The 11,304-nt window shown below is 42.1% G+C and overlaps 1 long non-coding RNA gene across 1 annotated transcript; it reads right to left on the bottom strand.

The window, feature by feature from the left end:
• Positions 1 to 357: 357 nt before the first annotated feature.
• On the bottom strand, positions 358 to 10,504 carry LOC123775865 (uncharacterized). The gene is made up of 5 exons (XR_006775184.2): positions 8,432 to 10,504; positions 7,375 to 7,578; positions 3,167 to 3,231; positions 1,133 to 1,281; positions 358 to 539 (listed from the first exon to the last, which is right to left on the bottom strand). It is a non-coding gene; the product is annotated as an uncharacterized LOC123775865 (long non-coding RNA).
• Positions 10,505 to 11,304: the final 800 nt, after the last annotated feature.

The raw sequence follows: 11,304 nt of genomic DNA, 5'->3' as shown, positions 1-11,304 counted from the left end.
TGGGTATATGAGCACTCATTATACTCCTCTCTACTGTTTGACATTTGTCAAAAGTTTTTTGTTTTTGTTTTTGTTTTTTAAAATAAGCTTTATGATCAAGGTGGGGTTTGAACTCAGGATCCTGCAATCAAGAGTTGCTTGCTTTATCCGCTGAGCCAGCCTGTTTTTAGAAGTAGGAGCACTCAGAAGGGCTTTGGGCTCTGGAAGAGGGGGCACTAGAGTTCTGATGAGACTCTCCACCTGTGGTTGCTTTGAAAGTTCCATGCACACATGCTCGAAGGTAGAGGAGGGACGGTAGAGTATCCCCCAAACTGAGAAGGCACTTTGAGACCGGAAAACAAAGCAGGTGACTCCATATCATTTATAGAGTTTTATTTAAGGTAACTTACAGATGGAGGGATGGGGCAGGTGACCATCCACTGTTCTCCACCAAGTCAGGAACTTAGTCCACAGATTTTATAGAGCAAGGGGACATGCAGAAGTCATTATGGTGAGGTGAGGTCAGAGGGTTTAACATTTAACAGACTTCATGGTACCATCTGTGCAAAAGAGCAGGGGGGGGGGGGGGAAGAAATGATGTTATCTCTACTAGTTATCTAAACAACTTCAGGGAAGATCAGAACAAACATTCCTGCATTCCCGTCAGGGCACACACTGCTTCCCCGGAGCCTGGACCAAGGGAGGTTATTGCTGTGGTATGAAGATGGAAGGCCAAAGATGGAGTCAGTGTTGCCAGTTCTTGCTACATCAGGGAATCTTGGAATCTTGCTGCTCTGAGAGCCTCCAATACCAAGCAAGCCCATCTCCCACTCATTTTACAGAGAAGAAAATGAACTCCAGAGAGACAAAGTGACTTTCCCAAATCACACAGCTAACAGATGGGTGATCTAGGAACAAAAATCAGATTTCCTGACACCTCCTCCAGCCCCATTTCCACTGTACCCTGCACTCAACAGCCCTGCAGCCTCTGAGCTTTGGGCCAAGGCAGGGAGCCGGGCCAGACTTCTAGAAGCGCTGCTCTCAGTCTCAACTAGACTCAAGGGCTCAAGGCAGGGCTGGGGTGCAAGCCCTTGCTGAGATAGCGTGTGACAGCGTGAAAGGAAGCACACAGCGTGTAGGAGCGCACACCCACCGGATGCGGAAGGACAGCTCTGAAGGCTCCCCTGGGATTTCTTCTTCCTAATGAGCGAGAGAAACGCGGCAGGCTCGGAGGTCAGACGGAGCGAAATTCAGCCCCCTCCCAGGACTCTCACTTAACTTCCCCATCGCCAGCTTCTTCAACTGTAAAACGGAAACAGTAATACAAAGAGTGACCTGGGAAAAGAAACTGCCTGCCACAGGGGATGGCACATAGTAGATGTTAAATAAATGCCGCGTCTGTCTCCTTGCCTTTCCCTTAACCAAATGAAGATGAGCAGTATACACTGAAAAAACGATGGCAGAGTGTGGTGTCCTGCTGCGGAAATCTTCTCACATTTTCTTTGCCTAGAGAAACATTTGGATATCAAAATATGGACCTCATATTAGCTCAGGAAACCAAAAAAAAAAAAAGGAAAAAAGATCTTCATTCTGTGGCTGCAATAAAGGTTTCCTTCTCTAGCGATAATCAACTCTGCATAATTAAAATCGCTCAGACTGCTGAACTAATTTTCAGACGGAGGTTTCTTCCTGTAGCAACACTTACGAGCAAAGTTTCTACTGTGAATGAATTTAATCGTGAGTCTAATTACAATTTTAATGAATATCTCCAGCCCTGCATGTAAACTTGCTCTCCAAGGCTTTGCTATCTGTGAGGGTATTTTAAGGTCTTTTCATTTTTAATATAAAGGAATGTGTTGGCAAAACGAACGAGTAGTAAAGAAATATTGTTTCTGGTTTAGTTTGGTTTTGTTTTGATGATCAAGTGAGAAAATGTAAAATGTCTGCTGTTTTAAAGAGACTTTTCAGCTTGGGTATTTCACCTTTAGTCTTTGTGTGAAGTGTTCTCTTTTCTTACGGATGGAGAGAGCACTTTGCAACACTTGACTTCCGTTTGCGATTTGGCATGTATTATCTCGTTTCATGAACGTCCAGAAAATTAGAGTTCCAGCTTACCTTGGAGCTTCATCCATTCTGGAAATTCAAGGACATTTTATAAAGAAGTAGAATAGAGGAGGGAATGTAAAAAAAAAAAAAAAAAAATTCCTTTCTTAAAAATATATTGAAAAAGATATAAAACAGCGAAACTAAGTCACTCAAGTCATCAAAGATGCCTTTCTAAGAAAAAAATGAATAAACAAACAAAACTCCACTTGATTAAAGTCAGTAGTTTTTAAAATAGGGCAAAACTGGAAACCACGCAATGTCCAACAACAGACAATCGGTGAAATAAATCATCATGTGTTCAAAGACGATTTAGGAACATGATATTTTTCTTAACTTTTATTTTTATTACACAAACAAGACATATTCATTTAAGAAAAAATCATCGACTATAGGGAATTTAAAAGATGTTTTTAAATGGCACTGGTGATATCACGACCTAGAATTAAGTATTGGTAAGACAGATATTTATGTGATTAACAATTTATATATACACATAACGTAATACACACACACATATACACACATGCATAGGTACATACATACTACACAAAAATGGTTTCATACCACGTTTACTGCTCTGTAACTTGCTTTTATCATTTACTAGCACACCGTAAACAACTTTCCATGTCAATAATTACATTTAGGCAACATCAAAACAGACTGCAAGGGGCGCCTGGGTAGCGCAGTCATTAGGCGTCTGCCTTCGGCTCAGGGCGTGAACCCGGTGTTCCGGGATCGAGCCCCACATCGGGCTCCTCTGCTATGAGCCTGCTTCTTCCTCTCCCACTCCCCCTGCTTGTGTTCCCTTTCTTGCTGTCTATCTCTGTCAAATAAATAAATTAAAAATTAAAAAAAAAAAAAAAACAGACTGCAAGAGCAGAGCCACAAGCCCACCCCAAGCCCTCCAGACCACTGGATTGTATTCCCGTTCCTATCCCTTCTCAAGGCCAAGTGGTTTGGAGCCTGTCGCTTACCCTGTTGCCCCCTCTGCCTAGAAGCCCCTTCCCTTGCCCTTTTGTCTTCATCCCTTAGGCTGGTAGAATGCCCCTCCTTTTGTGTGGCCATTGAACTGGGGCCTTACCTCTGGTAGAATCTTGTCTGGTCAGCTCAGGATTCTTGAATTCATGAGACAACTAGCCCAGGACCCTGGAGGGAGGAATGGAACAGAGACAGTCAGGAAAGAAAAGAAGGAACTGACCTTCATGGTAACTAGAAAGTCCAGGTGCTGGTGTTTTCGCCTGCCTTATCTTTTCATTTTCCCACCGAGTCTATGAGTTTCTATGAACAACTCTGTTCTTATCACTGTGGAAACCAAGTGAAGGTGACACCACCAGGAATAAACCCAAATCACTCTGTAACCCCACTCCAGCTGTAAGCCCGCAGGGAGAGCACTGTCATTTGCAACACGGACCGCCAGCCCCCGACACCACCGGGAACTCCACCCCTGGAGCCCCCAGATCCCTCACAGCATGGACTCTTTGGAAGCCCACCTTTTGGGCATCACTAGCTTCTAACTGACAGGCAGTCTGCAGATAGATTTTTGCTCACATGAATATACCAAAGCTATCAGGGATTCTGGAAAAGAGACTTCCGGTTTCTACCTTAGAAGGAATGGACTCTACCGAGTGGAATTCCCCGACAGAGGAAGGGTGTTCAAAGGTGCTGTACGCACAGAAAGAGTAGCTAATGCCTACCATTGCAGGAAAATTCGTAAACAGACCATCTTCCAGAAAAGACTGCTTTGTGTATTTTCAAGGCAAGTGTTAATTCTAAGTTACAAGTGAAGACAGGTGAACCCTGAAAAGTTTAGGGTCTCTGAACTGCCTAAGCCCTTGAGATTTGGGGGAGCTTTACTCTAGAAAAGCAAGGCTTTTAACTCTAAGCTCTAACCACCTCTCCTGTGGACTTGCGTACCTAAATCCTGCCCACTAGCTTCTCTGTTTAACAGGATTGTGTGCTGCTGACAGAAATAGTCTTTTCCAATTCCTCCCACTCCTTCCTCCTTGTGTTTATCTTGACCCTGACTTTCCCTCACCACTCCCCAAGCAGCCACATGCAAGGGATCATTCTAGAACATGAGTGAAGAGTGCAGGCCACTCTAAAGTATGGAGAGGACATGGGAAGTTCCTTCCTAGAAATATCTGTCCTTCCATGACCCTAAAAAGGCACAAGAATGGAAAAGTAGCTGGGGATTCAAACCCCGGTCTAGCTGGGTTCATGCCGCAGTATGAGGGGAAAAAAACAGAACCGAAATGAGCATGCACAATGGCAAAAACACTTTCAAAAAGGAACTTCCATTTTATTAAATTAGTTTCTTAAAACCATAAATTCTAGGAAGAAGCCAGCAAGTTGTTTCTGGATGAGATTTTGATTCTTTTAAGGGTGAACGTGAGCACAATAAAATGGAGAAAAGAATAAATTAAGCTTTCCAAATCTAGGAAGGCTGGGGAAAGCAAACAACACAGCAAAAATGCAGAATGATTAGACTCCAGTCAACAATGTAGAAAATTTAGATGGGATTAAAAAATATATATCAAGAGAAAAAGTACCAAACATCCCTAATGTCACAAATTTCCAAGTGACCAAAATCTTTTTTTTTTTATGTATAATTTTAAAAAGTCCACAACTGTCACATACATGGACAATAAGAGAAGCCCAGCTGGGGGCTTCAGCTCAGCCGTGGCTAAAAAGAGGCAAGGGGCTTCATGGAGAAACTGAACGCAGACCAATCAAAAGGTCCAGATGGCACAAATTCTTAGGTCTTAAAAAAAATAGATAATAAAGTTACTGAATCGTTGCCATCTTTATAAGTCAAATTGCGGCACAGTCCCTAAACGCCTTTTATCTGAAGGGTTTTGTTTTGTTTTTCTTCTCCAGTCTTTTAATACAGGTTGAGGAAAATTCTTCCCGAATGAGATATAGTCCTTGCCAATAACAAGCATCCATCCGAGATCCAAATCCAGAAAAATTATACAACTTAACATGCAGTCAGGGTAAAGCTTCGAAAAGTGATAATGAGATTCCTCCAAGTTGGACCCGCTTCCAGGTTCTCGGGGAAGACTGCTTTACCAGGCCGTGCGTCGTTGGCTCACATGGAGAACTATACACAGGACAACATTGGCTGCAAAGAACCGGGCTTGGTGTCAGGACATCTGGGGTCAGTCCTCTCTCCCCGTCATGAGCGGGGTGACCTTGGGTGAGTAAATTAACCTCTGAGTCTTGTCACCCTGAACTATGAAACCCAGAAAATAAGGCCTATTGCGCCACTCACATGGAATTTAAGAGTTATAAAATGCCATCAAAACATAAGCTAATGTTATCATTTTTGACTGTTACTATTCTGAGAAAAATCCTAAGATTCTGGAAGCAATGAAAATGAGCTTTCACCCATGCCAGGCAATCTAAAACTTATGCTGGAGAAAATGTTTTGAAATTATAAAAGATAATACTGATTACATTGATGGTAAATTTCAGACATCATAGTGGGGAAAACTATCATTATTTGTTGCGTGCCTGACCCTACGCTTAGAGCTTTACGTAAACCTGAGGTTTCATCCAATGAAGTGGCGTGTGTCCCAGCCCCATCCTTGCAAACTCTGAGACTGAGCTGCATATCCAAGATCTCATCAGTGGGTGGGTGGAAGAGCTAGGGCCCAGCCCAGGAGGTCTGAATCCAGAAACTGCCCTTTTCAGGGACACCAGGCCCTGGCATGAAAGACAGAAAGATAAACAATGCCGACAGAAGACGGTGACAAGAGAAGCCCTTGTATCGATCATGGAAATGGAAAGTCAGTTAAAACAGAGAATCAGAAAAATGCTACATGTAAACTTTAAGTATTTTACTCTAACTTAAAATACGTAAATATGAGTTCATTTAATAAAATCAATATTTGAAAGTTGCTTAGAAAAAGAAACACAGCTTTTGAAACATATTTTTGAAGCATGGATGTTTTTTATATGTCATAACTAGTTGACTACTGATTCAATACAACAAAGTGCACATGGGGCCACTTTGGCCACTGAATGATGAGAAGATCTAGCCTCTAGATTTGATATCACATGTCCTTTTCCCTGTCTTCTTCATTTGTTTTTTGATTTGTCTGTGTCTGTCATAGCCTGAAGGTCTTCTTTCCTGATGCTAAGTTTATACTGCAATAAATAGGAATCATTAGTTCACTGTTATATATCATCTCTCTGTAAATCACTGGAACGGCCAATTTGTCTGGGATCGGTTACTAAACCATGTTCTTAATTATTCTCTTGTAGTTCAGAATTTTTCCAATATTGTCAACCTCAGGCAACATTTTTCTCTTCTCTGAGATTTAGTAAATGTTGAACTGGGAATTTCACTCTCCACTAAATGCTACATCGAAAAAAAAAAAAAAGAAAAGAAAAAATCTCCTTTAATGTTAACAATTTTTAATGATTATATGTAACCTCTAGTCTTGCCTCTTATTTCTTTTAAAATGAAACTCCAATATTATTTTTTAAAACATTTTATAGGCCCTTGATCCGTAAGTTGGAACAAAGAAATGCACTCTGTTGTAACAACCTGGCATTTATTTAAATCACTTCCTTTACTATATTCATAACCAAAACATGAAGCAGCATTATTTTATACCATAAGCCTCCAAAGATTTGCCAGTAATACAAGGCAAGAGAAATTTTACCACAATTAGAAAATTCATATTACATGTACACACATCCCACACTCACACATATGCACATAAAACAGTTCCGTGAAATGCCTTTACAACATACAATGCACACGGATATTTTCTATTCTGCTTTATTCTATTTCATTTCTTTTTAAATCTTTTTCCCACTAAATTTTATGACCCCCTCCAAGGAATCAAGACCCACAATTTAGAAAACATTGATAAAGAAAGAATAAGCTTTCCAGATGTGTATTCCCTTCAAGTGTTTCCTCACAGAATGTATAAATTCATGGGGGAAAAAATCAATTTATAGAGTAATTCGGGGTCTCTCCACGCCGATTTTTGTGAAGAGTACTTATCTCAAAAAGCAAACAATTTATATCTCTTAAATCTTGGAGATTTTTACTTTTGCCAATAACAACAAGTCAGAACTTGGCATTCCAGTAGCATGGCCACAGGCAGCTGCTGAGAATCTTTGCTTGGATTTTGTGTATACTGGTAGCACTTGCTTTACTTTTTCCACCAGGGTTTCTGGAAAACACCTTAGCATTTAGAACTGTTTCAACTCTAGTGGAGAGTTATTCCCTAAGAAAATTTTCCCTATTGATGAGTGATTTGAAACCCTCCATACATTTTCAAGCAGCAGATCCGTAGGTAATTTGTGCCGTCCAGGGCCCAATGGCTGGGGAGCATGGCTTCTTCCTATGTAAACGTCATTCATCAATTGCTGTAAAGATTTTGGTGCAGTCAATCTTTTGGTGTAGGACCAAGGCCTTTCTGTAATTATTGGTCCACGAATTGGCATTCTGTGTCTTCTTTCTTGCATAAGCCACACCTATAATATATCAACTCTGAGCATTACTTTTGTTTTTTTCAAAGTAGAACAAAAATTTAAACACACTTGGAACACCATGTGATTATAGAACTCTTCTAGATGCTACGGTGCTCCCCCAAAATTTTTTTTAAGATTTGTCTTATTTCTTAGTAATCTCCACACCCAACGTGGGGCTCGAACCCACAGCCCCTAGATCCAGAGTCGCATACTCTACTGACTGAGCCAGCCAGGCGCCACCCCCTGTCCAAACTTTTACAGTTATCTTACCACATCTCATTCGACTCTAGCTTCTTCTTAAGCAGCATCCTCTAAAATCTAAATTATTCAACTAGATTTTCATAGAAACAATCCTCTTTATTTTCACATCCATAATGCATTGGTTTATGGAACATTTAGTCACATTATATAATTATAATAACAAGTGAATATTGTGTATACACAATTGGAGAAAATATAACCGACTCTTGATAAGCATACAATTCGGATGGAAGCATTAGTGCACACAGACTACAGCAAGAGGTCTACTGGCAATGAGCATTCAGGGCATGGTTTACAGAAGAAAAGGAAAGCATTGGGCAATCCAAGAGTAGGTAAAGGGGATGTGGGTTAAGAGAGCTTCTCTGTCCCACAGTAGAGGTAGGAACAAAGCTCTATGGGAAGAGGTCAAGAAGGTCCCAAGACAAGAATTAAAGTGTTGCCACTTGACTTAGGAGATGCAAGCCCAGGGGGTAAGGGCTACGGAGGAAGGGGGAATGAAATAAAAAGATACTGAACAGCGCAATGCAATAGAAGGGCTACCACTTCACAATTTGCAAGAGACATAGCTGGCAACTCAAGAAGTATGTTTACTCACCACACAAGACTTCTCTGGAAAGTTCACAGAGAAACCACACCTCTGACCACCCCACGAAAGGGCAAAAGGAGTTGAAATTTATTGACTGTGGTCCTCTCTCTAATCGTTGGCTTCCGCTAGTGGAGCGTCTCCCTGCAGTGAGTTGATTCCTCTGTAGTTCAGGCGCACCGTCCTGTCCTTCAGCATCTAATCAAGGTCCTGGATCCCATATGCAAACAGTTGGACTTTTCAGTCTCAGCCTCAAAAGTCTAAAAGGGAGGGGCTCAGCATGTGATGCATGAAGGTAATGCAAGTTCAGAGCTTCAGTTCAGGTTCCAACCAGCTCAGGGATCTCATCAGAATGCCAGCAAAGGAGGGAATGACATTATCCAGAAAGTGTGCAGCTGCATGGGAAAGAAGGGGGTACTCGAGAGAGTCTGAGAAGGCACACGAGGTTCCTGCCCAACACAGAAAGCTTGACAGAGAAAGCTTTGCATTTTAAAAGACAGAGAATCAGGGTAAGGACATTCCAGGAAGAAGGAATGGTGCATTTTCAAAGACCCAATGGGAGGAAATAGTGTGACTTTTTTAATGGACTGCAAACAGTAACATGTGGCTGGCATATGGGGGCGTGCCAGAGTATGAGAGCAGAGAAAACTCAGCATGTTGGATGATGGCAGCCCCACCACACTACTGATTTACAAACAATGTACAATCAACGGAAACCCCCTACATCGTTATCTTTCCCCACATCCAGACCCAACGAGCACCCAGGCATCCTGAGTCCTAGTTCTCATCCACATGCCCACTAGCGAATATCCTCCCCATGAGAGCAGCACTCAGGGAAAAGATGGAATACAGATAAGGCTTAGAGAAAATAAAACTGTTCGTTTCTCCCAAATAATGCAGCCTACATACTTCACAGAATTAATGTTGACAGAATCCACAGAGTTTAGGGAAAAGCAAGAGCCAGAGCTCACATGATTTCTTCCAGCCATTTCAGAGCTCGCAATTTCTCTGCCATTGGTAACCTACCGTGGAGAATTCATTTCATGCCTGTCTACTCTAGTAAAACCTTGGAATGAATTGAATTGTTACAAAAAGGTGAAAATTAGGAATGCCAAGAGTCATTTGATGCAGCTAATTAGCAGTCATCATCTCTGCAGTTTTGCACGTGCTCCTGACTTTCTTTACCTGTAATCTTAGTTTCTGAAGTTGTGTCTGATCAAAGAATTGTGAGAAACCCCTTTGCCTATTGTCAAGGAAAAGGTCTTATCTCTTTACACTGGAGCATTAGAGAAAAATATTCACTTTTAAGTGATCTTGTGTTATTGGAATTATTTTGATCAAACTAAAAACCTGTAAGCTAGAATTTAGTTCAACTACATGCCAAGATAAGGGATGGAGAAATGAAAGAAATGGACCTGCCCTTCCAGTGGTTTCCACTGCATTTAGATTAATGTTCCTCTATTTTACTACATTAAAAAAAAAGTTGGGGGGGAAAAAGTCCAAGTTCCTTGTGTGGGTTGGCAAGGAGGGGATGACGTTATCCAGAATTCTGGATTTCCTGATTTCTGACCTTGCCTCTGTGTATGTTCCCATCACTCAACACACTGCCTTAGTGGCCAGCTCTCATTTCTTCGAACACATCATACCTGCTCCCACCTCTGGGCCTCTGCATTTGCTGTCCCCACTGCCTAGAATGCTCTCTTCCCTTCTCCCCAACCCCCCAGCTCTTTACAAAACTTGGTTCCTTCATGACAGTCATCTATCAGCTTGAAAGTCACCTTCTCAACAAGTCCTTCCCCGACCCACATGTGTCAGTTAGGATATTTTCATCAACAAGTAACAAAGAAGACCCAGGAGAAATAGTGAAAACAAAGCTTTGGTAACTCATACAACATGTAGCACAAGGGAAGGACTGTTCTGAGGTTGGGTAAGTCAGTGGCATTGGGACTTCATCAAAGATCAAGTCCTTTCTGGCTTTCCACTCTGCACCTTCAGCAGGCCAGCTATGCTCGCATCAGGGTCACAGATTCCATATATCATGAGGACAAGATGGTGTTCAGTGAACAAGATAGACATTTCTTTTCATGCAGTTCTTTTTTTTTTTTTTTTTAAGATTTTATTTATTGGGGCACCTGGGTGGCTAAGTGGATGAACTGTCTGCCTTCAGCTCAGTCATGATCCCAGAGTCCTGGGATCGAGTTCTGCATCAAGCTCCCTGCTCCTCAGGGAGTCTGCTTCTCCCTCCTCCTCTGCCTTCTGCTCCCCCTGCTTGTGCACTCTCTCTCTCTCTCTCTGTCAAATAAATAAATAATAATAATAAAAAGACTTTTTTTCTGAGAGAAAGAGAGCACACGTGCAGAGGGAGAAGCAGACGCCCCACTAAGCAGGGAACCTGATGCTGGACTCGATCCCAGGACTCTGGGATCATGACCTGAGCTGAAGGCAGATGCTTAACAGACTAAGCCACCCAGGTGCCCTTTCCAAGCAGTTCTTATCAGCAAGAAAACTTCTATCAGAGGTCCCCAAATAGCCAACTCTCTGACCCCACTGGCCAGGGCCTAGCTTTACTCAAACTAATCACCGGCAAAGGGAGAGACAACTACAATTGATATTGGGAGGGGTCTGGGAAAAGATGGTATTCCTAAGATGACCAGAGGCTAAGCGCCCAGAGAAATTCAAAGTTGTGCCCTCAAGTACAAGGAGTGAGGCAGGTTGGAGCAGGAATGGCTCCAATGAAAAGACAATCAGCAGTGACTACAACATCCAATCTCACACAGCCCCAGGCACACACTCTTTAACACAACTGACCTTTCACGTCTGTATAGAGCTGAGTTTAACCTCCTTTTTCTCTTGTTCACTGACTCGTTTGTTGTCTGATGCACCCA

This window comes from Ursus americanus, chromosome 8, assembly GCF_024610735.1.
Source record: "Ursus americanus isolate L20-20 chromosome 8, mUrsAme1.1.p, whole genome shotgun sequence".
Lineage (NCBI taxonomy): Eukaryota > Metazoa > Chordata > Mammalia > Carnivora > Ursidae > Ursus > Ursus americanus.
This window is presented reverse-complemented; position numbering and strand designations above follow the sequence as displayed.